At 35.8% G+C, this 12,720-nt stretch overlaps 1 pseudogene; it reads left to right on the top strand.

Annotated features, from left to right (window-relative positions):
• Window positions 1–11,414, top strand: part of LOC137246145 (glutathione S-transferase 1-like) — a 128,546-nt pseudogene extending 117,132 nt beyond the window's left edge.
• Window positions 11,415–12,720: the final 1,306 nt, after the last annotated feature.

The following is a 12,720-nucleotide window of genomic DNA, read 5'->3' as shown; positions in this document are numbered from 1 at the left end:
TATTGAAAAATTTATTCATCAAGTGTACTTGAAATACTTATTACTTATAAGTATGAATAACAAACCAAACTCCTTCAGACCTTTCTTTTCTAAGAATTTTTGTGATTGACCAGTTTGGTCGTTAGTCGCATTAGTGCAGATATTATGGAAAGAAATTTTAAAGGGTAGAAAGAAACTGTGTGGTTGCCTTTACATAACTAATTAAATTTCACACTGTCTTCAGCTCCGCACTCTTTTGGCAATAAAGCTCTTTCCTCAGATGCTTTGTGATAAAGATTCATTTTAAACCTATTTCCAAATAAAAGTAGTTCTCAACAAACCACAGTTCGATTCTTTAATACTACAAAAATGTTCATTACGGAAGCTTGGGAATTTCAAAAAAAAAAAATTGTTAAGACGAAATAATGTGTGAGCGCGGTAGGGTGGCACGCATAAGAAAGCTCGATAAAATTTTGTGTTGAGTTAATGCAAAAACATTGTGTTAATTGAAGCCAGCCCAAATCTTTCTACCTCTACTCACTTGTACTATATGAGAACCACGGGTGTAGTAGAATAAAGCAATAAAGAATATATAAGTCATGATGTATATTGGAACGGTTTTCCGTCATCTCTGGTCAAATTTGGTTTCGAAACAAGCCAGTTTCGTTGTTGTGCCACAATCAGTGTTGATTTTGGTTCCGATCTGTTTTTGTAGTTTGTCCTATATTTATAGTTCGTAGGTACATGAGCAGGTATTGTCAAAATTGATGCTTGTGTATACTTAGCTATATGTATGTGCTGTGTGCTCATTCAGAACCGAGGGTGGTTTTTTACTTATCGATTTGTGTGGCTGACTGAGGCAGGCAAAAGTCCGTAACTTTAGTCGCTTGGCCTTCTTTGGGGGTTTGTTGTTTTGGTGCGTTAATCGTTTTATGTTTATTTGTAACCGTCGACCTTCGTAATTATAGCTGATTTGTATATAGAGACAAATCAATATCTTTAATTTGACGGCCTGGCACCGCAAACTTCTTGAGTAAGGAGTTTCGGTATTTCATTACTCTGCAGCACTAATTTTGTTCTCTTGCTTTGCTTACAATTGATGCTTTAAATATTGTTACCTCCAAAATGACCTTGAACCTCTTCACAGAGCTTTTGAACGCCCTCTTAGCTAGTTCAGTCGCTCAGGGTTCGGAGATAGGCGTTGCCTTTGATTCATATAGTTCGGGTCTATTGGTAAATATATTATTACTAATGATCCAGCTCTATATCCGATTAGCACCAGTTCGAAGGAATTCTTTGCGGTTGAAGTTGTAGTGAGAAACTGCCCCTTAGCGCGACCATCTACTACTATTTCCGCAGGATAGCTATAACGCGAAAACTTTTTGAGATTTTCGCATACAAAATTTTGTAAATTACGTTAACTTGGCGTCTTTTACTTGATATCATAACAACATCCATCTCCGTAAAGATCGGGAAGTCTCCCCGAGGCATTCGAAACTAAACCAGGCTTCAGACCATGCGGCTTCCTTTCATGCAATTTCTTTAAGGTACTGAAGGAGAATATAATTCTACACCTAGAACTAAACAGTGATGACTCAACCAATACAAGCGTACAATTGCTGGCGTGTGCTGATGATATTGATATAATTGGCCTTACCAAAGGCGCCGTGAGTTATGCCCTCATTTAATTAGATAAAGAGGCAAAATTGTGGATAATGTGGTTAATCAGGGTAGGACGTAGTACTTGCCTACATACAAGAAAGAATGGGAGCAATGGCGCCCTGGCAGCCACATTACTGTCGACGGATATAAATCCGAGACTGAGATTGGAAACCAACATTGACAGCGAAAATAATGCCAGCTTAAAAATCAAACGGAGAATAGCTTTTGCCAACAAGTGTTACTTTGGCCTGAGTGGGCAATTGATAAATATAGTCCCTTCTCGACAAAAAAAAAAAAAAATACGTTCTCCAAGTGTCTTATCATACCTGTTCTGATGTACATATATATGTATGCTCAAAATCGTGGGTGGTATCGAGAGAAGATGGAATCGCTCTTAGAGTGTGCGAAAGAAAACTTCTGCGGAGAAGTAGTGATCCTGCATGTGACACGGACAAAGAAAAGTTATAATGATAAGCTGTATGAGCTTTACGGAGATATGAAAATTGCAGCAACTAAAAACTCAAAGACTTCGCTTTCTAGGTCAAGTTATACAAAGAGACGAAGACGTTCCGGATAAGAAAGTATTTTAACCGACACAGCAGTTTGGAAGCAGAGGGCTCTACTGAGCTCAGAGAGGCAAGCGGGATAATATTTGAGCCTTGGTGCTCCCGATTGGCGTCAGTTATCGCGAAACAAAGATAATTGACGCGATATGTAGTGAAACAGCAAAATCGATTGGACGGATAAGCGCCAATTAATGAGAATGATGACTCTATATAATTGTGAAAATAAATACCGTTTAAATATAGTGATTTTATCATTTTCTGATTTTTGGCTTTAAAATTTTTCAGTCGTATGTCAAGGCTGTTCAATTCTTCGTTTTTTTGTTTTCTATTTGCAGAATTCGTACTTATGTAAACAGCGCTCATAATCCGATATGCAAGCAAAATGTGCTAATGAAAAATAAATATTCAGAATTACGTGTCAGTTTTTCCACCATTCAATATTAATTGATACGAGTAATATAATACGACTGCGGCAGCCAAATGTCAATCTCTAATGGATAGCCAATTTTAAATTATCTAATATGCTACTAAACACTCAACATTGGTTATTTGCTTTCAGTTCAAAAAATGTCATAAATTACTTTCGTGATTGGCAGGAAAGAGCAAAAAAGAAAGCGTATTATAATTCTATCTGACCAAAAAATATCAATTGAAATTGTGCATGAACAATTAAGCACGCATTAGACATTATTACGGCTACTATAATTATACGGCGCTGAAATATTTGTGTCCACTGAAACATATTAATGGAATTCTGGTCACAATTACTGGGGCTAATTATCAAAACCAAGTTTGCATGAGTATTTCTACACCTGAGGTGAAGTCTTTCTTTGAGAACAGCCACAAGACCACAAGACGTTTTACAAAAGGCGATTAAATATACAGCATACATAATTAGTATGTACCTAAATGGTGATCAAAAGGAATAGCAAACAAGTAAGGAAGGCTAAGTGTGGGTGTAACCGAACATTACATACGCAGCTGAGAGCTTTGGATACAAATTAAGGGAAAATAACCATGAAGGCAGATGAACCTAGGGTAACCCTGGAATGTGTTTGTATGACATGCGTATAAAATGGAAGGTATTAAATAGTATTTTAAGAGGGAATGGGCCATAGCTCTATAGGTGGACGCCATTTAAGGATATCGCCATAAAGGTGGGCCAGGGCTCACTGTAGAATTTGTTTCTACGATATGGGTATCAAATTAAAGGCATTAATCGAGGTTTTAAAAGGGAGTGGCCCTTAGTTGTATATGTGAAGGCGTTTTCGAGATATCGACCAAAATGTGGACCAGGGTGACCCAGAACATCATCTGTCGGGTACCACTAATTTATTTATATATGTAATACCACGACCAGTATTACAAAGTTTTTTCTAAAGTTATATTTTGCGTCAAAAAACAAATCCAATCACCAAGATTCATCCCTTTTTCGTCTTTGGTATAGAATGTTCGATATCGAAAAAGTGGGCGTGGTGATAGTCGGATTTCGCCCATTTTTAATACGAAGATAAAGTGAGTTCAGGTAAGTACGTGAACTAAGTTTAGTAAAGATATATCAATTTTTGCTCAAGTTATCGTGTTAACGGCCGAGCGGAAGGACGGACGGTCGACTGTGTATAAAAACTGGGCGTGGCTTCAACCGATTCCGTCCATTTTAACAGGAAAGAGTTATCGTCATAGAATCTATGCCCTTACCAAATTTCACAAGGATTGGTTAATTTTTGTTCGACTTATGGCATTAAAAGTATTCTAGACAAATTAAATGAAAAAGGGAAGGCGTGACCCATTTTGATATTTTCTTTTATTTTTGTATTTTGTTGCATCATATCATTACAGGAGTTGAATTTTGACATAAGTTACTTATGTATATACTGTAAAGATATTAAATTTTTTGTTATAATTTGACTTCAAAAATTTTTTTTAAAAAGTGGGCGTGTTCGTCATCCGATTTTGCTAATTTTTATTTAGCACATATACAGGAATAGTAGTAACGCTCTTGCCAAATTTCATCATGATACCTTCCAAATTACGGCTTGCAAAACTTTCAAATTACCTTCTTTCAAAAGTGGGCGGTGCCACGCCCATTGTATACAATTTTACTAATTTTCTATTCCGCGTCATAAGGTCAAACCGCCTATCAAGTTTCATCGCTTTATCCGTCTTTGGCAAAGAATTATCGCACTTTTTGTGTTTTTCGAAATTTTTGATATCGAAAAAGTGGGCGTGATTTTGATATTTTGATATATAAAAGTCTATATCTATCTCATTTTGATATATAAAAGTCTATATCTATCTCGATTAGTTTATGCCGTTACGGATTACCGTTATGCGAACAAAGTTAATATACTCCTCTGCTCAGCTGAGCATAAAAAGGCTACACTTAGAGACCAATTGCAAAGCGAGCAGCGGGGCATTCATATGGCTATACACTAGTATGAATGGAGATTCGAGTACAATACTCAGCTCCCGAGAAGCTACGTGATGAAGAAGTGAAATTCAGAGACATGTCCCAGTAACCATCACCGTTTGTAAACTTTTCAATTTTTCTCTAATATCAATATAAAAACTATGGCGATTACACTAAATATTGAAGTTGACTTTACTTGAGCCAATGCAACTCTGCAATACCCCATCGAATGAGTCTTAGGCCCGGTTTTGCAGTAGTTGGTTAAGCTAAGCTTAAACTAAGTTTGCTCAAACTCTAGTCAAATTTAAACTCCAGTTAAACTGCTGAGCAGTTTTTCAGTCACAGTTTAAAGCCGCCTTTGGGGTATGCTTTTTTGTGCGGCAACATTGGTTTTTTATACCCAGCTGTACTTGACCGCAGGGTATTATAACTTTGATTGGATAACGGTTGGTTGAACAGGTATAAAGGCATCGAGGTAGATATAGACTTCCATATATCAAAATCAACAGTATCGAAAAAAAAATTTATTGAGCCATGTCCGTTCGTCCGTCTGTCCGTTAACACGATAACTTGTGTAAATATTGAGATAACTTCACCAAAGTTGGTACACGAGCTTTTTTGGACCCAGAATAGAAAATGAGCGAAATCGGATGATAAACACGCCCACTTTTTATATATATAACATTTTGGAAAACACAAAAAACCTGATTATTTAGTAAGTAATACACCTAGAATGTTGAAATTTGACGTGTGGTATTGAGGCTCTAAATAAAAATATGTACATTTTTTTTTAAATGGGCGTGGCACCGCCCACGTTTGATAAAATCAATTTTACAAGTATTATTAATCATAAATCAAAAATGGTTAAACCTATCGTAACAAAATTCGGCAGAGAGGTTGCATTTACTATAAGGAATGCTTTCAAGAAAAATTAACCAAATCGGATAAGGACCACGCCCACTGTTATATAAAAGAGCTTGTTATCAGGGTATTTCATTTATTTAGTCCTGCCACTTCGGCCGCTTAAACTGAGATGAGCAGCAGCATTTGATGTTATCGAACAAAGACCAAGGTTAACCTTTAGTTAACTTTAACTGGAGTTTAAACTCGTATTTAAAACCCCAGCCTTGGGAGAATTATTCTGTCTATATATGTATATAAAGAAGAATGTACATATGCTTGCATACAGCTTATGTATGCCGAAACCAATCACCCGATTTTATAAACATTTTTAGGATAGCTTCAAAGCACCCCGGATAGTGTTTCCGTCAATTTTCTTTTCTGGAAGTAGACCAGGGAACGATCTATTGCAACAAATTCTATTCACGATTTAATTTACCTGAAATTTGGTAGACCACTGATAACTGATTTTCTAATCCAGTCAATACAATGCTCATCATATAATATATGTATGAAGGAATTTCATATAAACATTATTCATTTCGTAATATGTGGACCTTTAGGACCTTTACATAATATTGTAACGAATTTACTGCAATTCCTATTATTTGCAACCTTCTGTTAATGTTCGAATCACTAAACTGTTGAATAAATAACTTCACTATTCAATAATGCAAAATGGTAAAGTACTTCAAAATTACTACAAAAAGTACTTCACAATAACGCTTCTATTGCTCGCCAAATAGCGTCTTAAATCAAACTGATTGTCGTGCCTCTACTGTTGCTGCCTTTTATACTCTCTGGTTTCCTCGTTGCATATTTCTAAGCTTTTCTATTCTAGAATTTACTACTTAGTTATCAGCTATAAAATTACCAGCTATAACTACGTTTATAGCTTCCCATATGCGCACAAATTATTGCTTTCTTTTGTGTGCATCTCAGATAATATATATGCATGTGTTTGTGCGTCTCTTCTCCGCTGCTCGTATGAACATATGGGTAGACAAAATGATTGATTTAATGATGTGCATACAAGTCACTGCTTATCATAGGCTTAGAGATGATAGTATCCCTTAGTGTTGCTAATATTCGTCACAATATGATGAGTAATATTGTATTAATTTAATGGACCGTATTTATTAAGTTCAAATGATATAAATACTACAATGAAATTGATATTGATACACAATGAAAATTTAGGTGTTGGTTTCGCGAAAATTCTGGTATGTATCCATTTATGTGTTGCAGAGGTTGTTGTATAGAAAATACTTCAAGGATGATTTAATTCCGCATCATACTACCTCATTTGAATTATACTCAGATATAAATATAATAAAACTTAAAATTTTGGTTAAATTAGGTTGTTCTTTGAATTGTGATATGCATCATTAAATTTTTCCTACGATACTAAACCACCAGAGGCCTGTTTTCCAAAATAAGCAAGTCTTGTAATATACATAAGTAAATTTGTTCTTACATTTTTTTCTTTTCAAGAGAACAAGTAAATTTCTGCTTGTTGTATGTTTTGTGAAACGGGCCCATGAAACTGAGTTTGCCTTGGAAAAAGCAATTACGAAAATGTGAATTTCAACTATAAAAGTAATAGAGTGATAGCAAAGCGTATTGGGACCATATTTCAAAATGACAAGTCGACTTCTTGTTTGATAAAAATTTTGCTTCGCCAGGCATGCTTTCACCTAGTCAAAGCAAGTCGAAACAAGATTGCAAAGTAAATTAAACCCAATTCACCATGCAGAAGAATGTCAACTTAAAAGAAAATTAACATTTGTAACGAATTTTGCGAAATTCCGCTTATTTGAAACCTTCTACTAACGTTCGAATCACTATATAATGCAAAATGGTCTTTCTTAAAATACTTCACAATAACACTTCTACTGCTCGACAGATAGCGTACTTAAATCAAACTGAATCCATGATTGCTCAGATGCGCTCTTTTATACTTTTCGATTTCCTCGTTCCATACTTCTGGCGTTTCCAGAATTTACTTAGTTACCAACTATAAAATTATAACTACAGATGCACGTGTATAGCTTCTCATATGCGCGTGTATATAAGAGTGATACTTGCACAAATAATTGCCTAATTTTGGGAGTATCTCCGATATATGCATGTGTTTGCGCGTTGCTCTCCGCTGCTTGTATGGAAATATGTGTAGACATAATGATTTATTTGTTGATGTGCATACAAGTCACTGCTTAGTATTGGCTTAGAGATGATAGTATCCCTTAGTGTTGCTAATATTCGTCACAATATTAACTGTAATATTGTTGTACCAAGGCTTTGCTTGGAAATTATGATGAGCTGATGGTAAACACCAACTTATACTGAATTCGTCTAACACCTCGTACGGAATTCGGTTTCCAGAATCCGCTAAAGCAAATGTCAAAAATAAGTTTTTCGTATCATAGTACAGAGTGTCCTTTTTGAATTTATTTCCGGTATACAATCGTAAAACTAAAGTCAACAGAAACAATTATTTTTAAAATACGTTTAATGTGGGATATGAATTTTTCAAGATCAAAAATTACGCTTAAAAAATTAAATTTGTTTCCAGGCCTTCTAATATCGCAGCCAACGAACATTTAACATCCGAATTCCTCAAACCCAATTCACTACATACCATACCCGTTATGGATGATAATGGCGTTATAATTACTGATTCGGACTTCATTAACGCTTACTTAATCGACAAATATTCAGCAGTTGAGAAATTTTATCCAAAAATGTATTCAAACGCAGACAAGTTGATAGGCTGCTATACCATAACGCCAGTCATTTGTTACCACATGTCGCTCAGTTACTTCAATAGTGTCACAACTCACAAACATGACTTTTGAGTTAATAACATATAAACGTACCCAATAACATGATCTATGTTGTATAAAAAAATCTTTGTGATCCGTTACAAATTTACCACGTGCAGTTAAAATCTTTGAATGGCTCTCCTGGAAAATTGTGTTTTTTGAGTTATGACACTATTGAAGTAAATGAGTGATATGCTTTTGATGGTTGAGCCGGTTCTTTACTTTGGTGAAGACAAGATTGAGCAGAACAAAATTGAGTACATGCATTTTGCTTATGATGGTTTGGAAAAATGTCTCACTAATTCAGCGTATTTGTGTGGAGAGCATTTGTCCATAGCCGATTTGAGTGCAGTGGCAACAGTGTCTAGTTCTAAAAAGTTTGCTCAAATCAGACATCGGCATTTCATAGATCAATTGATCAGACAAACAGGTTACGCTCTTCACACAGACAGGTTGCGCTCTTTGTTTACCAAATGATTTAGTCGTCGCTGAACAAGTGACGTAGCAACATCGGTTGTAGTTATTGCATGTTTGCGCAGCGAATGTTAAAAATATGCATGAATGTACGTATAATTTTTTTGGTTGGTATAGAAAATTGTTTGCTTTGCATATTGCGCATCAAAAAAATAGAAATCTTTGTTAGTTGATGTCTAACAAGTGACTGACATGAAAACTAATTGGTTCGCGCGATCAATGCGCTCTCACTTACCTATACACTTGCATTTACAAATCTGCCTACGCTTCCCAGTAACAAGAGGTAATAGATATGAAATGAGTTGGTAATAGCCAAAGTGAGGGACTTACTGCTGAATTTTAATACAGCGATGTCCTACGAAATTCATGCCTGAACAACTCTCTTACCCGTGGATATTTACCAGTCAATTATATGAATTTCTGACTCACATACTTTTCCAAATGTATTGATCAGCTGTTCACCTTACAGACTCACTTGGCTATATGAAAGAACTAAAGAGGATTTAATGCAAATATTTTATAGTTTTACACTTTTTTATCCATTAGATAACAAATATTTACATTGGAGGAAAAATACAAAAATTGAATTCGTAACATAAAAAGTATATATATTTTTTGATGATTTTTGCATTCACTTATATTTCGTTAGTTTTTATTCTGCTGCCTCTTGAAGGACGATTCTTTCCCATCGTGAAGGCTCTTTTGAGCTCCAAAATTTCCTCTAGTGTAGCCCTCCACTTGTATTGCTTCTGAAATGAAAAAATTTATAACATTGTTTTATATTAAATATTTATTTAATAAAAAATAAAACTTACCATATATTACATCATTTAGAGACTCAAATTTCTTAAATGCAACCTTTTCGTGCAATATATCATAATTTAGTTGTACCATAACTTTATAAAAAAAAAAAAATAAAAAAAATGTAAGGCGCGATAACCTCCGAAGAGATCTAAGGCCGAGCTTCTCTTCCAATTTGCGTCGTGCTCCTCTTGATTTTTCCCTACAAATTGGCCGGACGGGACCTACATGTTTTATGCCGACTCCGAACGGCATCTGGAAGGCAGATGAGTTTTCACTGAGAGCTTTTCATGGCAGAAATACAATCGGAGCGCTTGCCAGACACTGCCGAGGGGCGACCCCGCTTAGAAAAATTTTCTTCTAGTTGAAAAATCTTATTTCTAAAATTTTGATGTTGCTTTGCCCGGGAGTTGAACCCAGGGCATACGGCGTGATAGGTGGAGCACGCTACCATCACACCACGGTGGCCACCATAACTTTATCGCTGAGTATTTTTGTCATATTAACAAGGATTTCAAAACAAAGTACATTTCGTCTCTCACCCCGCAACCTATTACCTTCTCGCTTACCTTTTTCAGTTCTGAATTCCAATCGGTCCAATTATTTTTTTATAACAGAAAGCTTAAAAAAATTAAATTAATTAAATTTTGATATTAATGTTAAACAAAAATTATGCTGGTGCGACTTTGGACTTACGTACCTATGCATCCGTGTTTTTAGATACATCATCTTCAATTTCATTGAGGTGAGATACGTCGCAAAGCGGGAACCTTATATGATGTATTATAATTAACATTTCATTTGTTTCGGTGTTTAATAAACGTTTTTGGTGACGTTTGCTATATATATGTACTTATTAGTTTTATTCACTTCAGACCCGACCGCTTTCAACTGATGTTTAATATTTACTAAAAGCAACATAAAAACGAAATTTTCGTGGCAGAAACTTTTGCCGTCGCGACGGGATAACTGTAGCAATTTATTTGCAACAGTAAATATATGCATGCATGTAAATATTTATGTTTGTTTGTACCATGGTTCAATTATGTACAGGTTGGCTCATCTCATCAGCTGATTTTATTTATGTCATTGCATGGTCGAAGGGATTGTCAAAAGGAGACGGCAAACTCAAAATGAAACCAACACATTGGCAACATTTTACTTACACATACAAAAACTGCTAAGTTTTATGTTTTCATTCCATACCATTCGCACCAACACCAATGCACAGATTTTGACAATTTGAACAGATATATTTTGTTGCTTTACAGATGAGCCAACCTGTATATAGTTGAAGCATGGTTTGTACGTAGTTGCAGCTTGGATTTCTTTGAAAATTTTGTACTGAAGTGATGGCATACCCATGGCAGTGAGTCGTTCAATTGTGCGAATAACTTTGATATAAATACTTTTGTTGAAAATTACAACAAGGATTTCAAAACAAAGTATATTTCGTCTCTCACCCCGCCACCTATTACCTTATCGCTTACCTTTTTCAGTTCTGAATTCTTTTGGTACTGGGTTGGCTCAAATCGTCATGAGAAATGTGCAAATTTGAATGCCTGGCTAAAACGAATGCCACAGTTGCCACATTACAAAAAGATTAATCAAGAAGTAATTGATGTAGCTCTTAGCTACATAAAGACAAAGGTGGAAGAAAACAAAAATGTAACATGCCAACCTAAAAAAACCGCACTGCGTTTTTTTACCGCACGCAAACAACCGGCGTTTTTTGCCGTAACTGAAATAAGTACGCGTTGCGATAATGCAAAACATGTATGCAAACGTCAAATCTAAATGTCACGCAAAACAAAAATTGGAAATCTAGTTAGGTTTTCACACAGCAAATTCAATTTCGGTTGCTCTCATACAAGTTGTATGTGCATGAGACATTTTGGACAGAAAATGACTCGCGTGCGTTTATATTAGGTTGGCATGTAAAAGACGCATTCAAGTGAAAGAGAAAAAAAGATAGTTGCCATTATTATAGACAAATACAAAGACCCAACTTTGCCATGTAAAGAAGAGTTTATCTGTAAAGACTTGAAAGAGAATCTGATGAGAAATAAATGATCTTCCATGGTAATGATGTTTATATTATTTACACTAGTCAACAACATTTTTATAAATTTATTTATCCGGTGTTCGGTGGGGCACTTGTGGCTTAACCTAACACCATAGCTCCCGATTATATTACTTAGTAGTGTAGCCACTTTGACCTACACCTATACTGCTAATGAAGAATGCTGCCTGAACCAAGAGCTGCCAACCCACGGAAACCAGGATATTATGCGAACGGAGCAGCCAGTTGGTTTAATCGGCTGTACTTGGTCTTCTGTATTACCGACTTCAGTATACGCGACTTTTAGAGCTCCGAAAAGACAACGCCACGACGTTTTTCAGAAATCTCCGAAGTCACAATTCAGGCACACCAAAGTACAGCTTTAACAAATCAAGTCACACAATTCAGACATCACAATATCTGTCTAGGCAAAGCTGTCGTAGCTCCTAATCAAAAAAAAAAAAAACACAATCCATCAATTTTTTTGTTAACTAAAAAAAATACCGAAGCGTGCAAATTGAAGCATAATGATCGCATAGAGTCGGAATATTTGGTACGGTTGTGTGTCTGAATTTCGCCCTGTCGCGATAATGTAGGGTTACAATTTTATCGTGTCCGGATTATAAATGGTCAGAACTTGATCATTTGTCGCTCATGATTTTGTGGGATTTGGTCTGCACTCTGTATTTCGGAACTATTAAAGGGGTTTGTGGTGATGGATATTTTTTGTGTGGTGACAGCGCGCTCGCTTACCATTTCGACGGTCCTGTGTTCAAAGCCACATTACAACCTTTTACAAAAACAATTTTTTTAATTAGAAACAAATTTTCAAAGCAGGGTCGCTGGCAATAACTGTTTTAGAGAGTCGATCGGCTATAGATGATATAACTAAATCCCAGAGCCAAAAGACAAGCTAGGCACATGGGCATCGCATGCAGCTCTAAATATAAAACAGGTCCCTAATACAAATTAAGCTGAAGAATATTCTGCCAATTTTTCAAGGGCACGATTTGAAGTACTGGATAGAGTGCTTTTCCCAAG

This window comes from Eurosta solidaginis, chromosome 3 (assembly GCF_040869045.1).
Source record: "Eurosta solidaginis isolate ZX-2024a chromosome 3, ASM4086904v1, whole genome shotgun sequence".
Classification (NCBI taxonomy): domain Eukaryota; kingdom Metazoa; phylum Arthropoda; class Insecta; order Diptera; family Tephritidae; genus Eurosta; species Eurosta solidaginis.
This window is presented reverse-complemented; position numbering and strand designations above follow the sequence as displayed.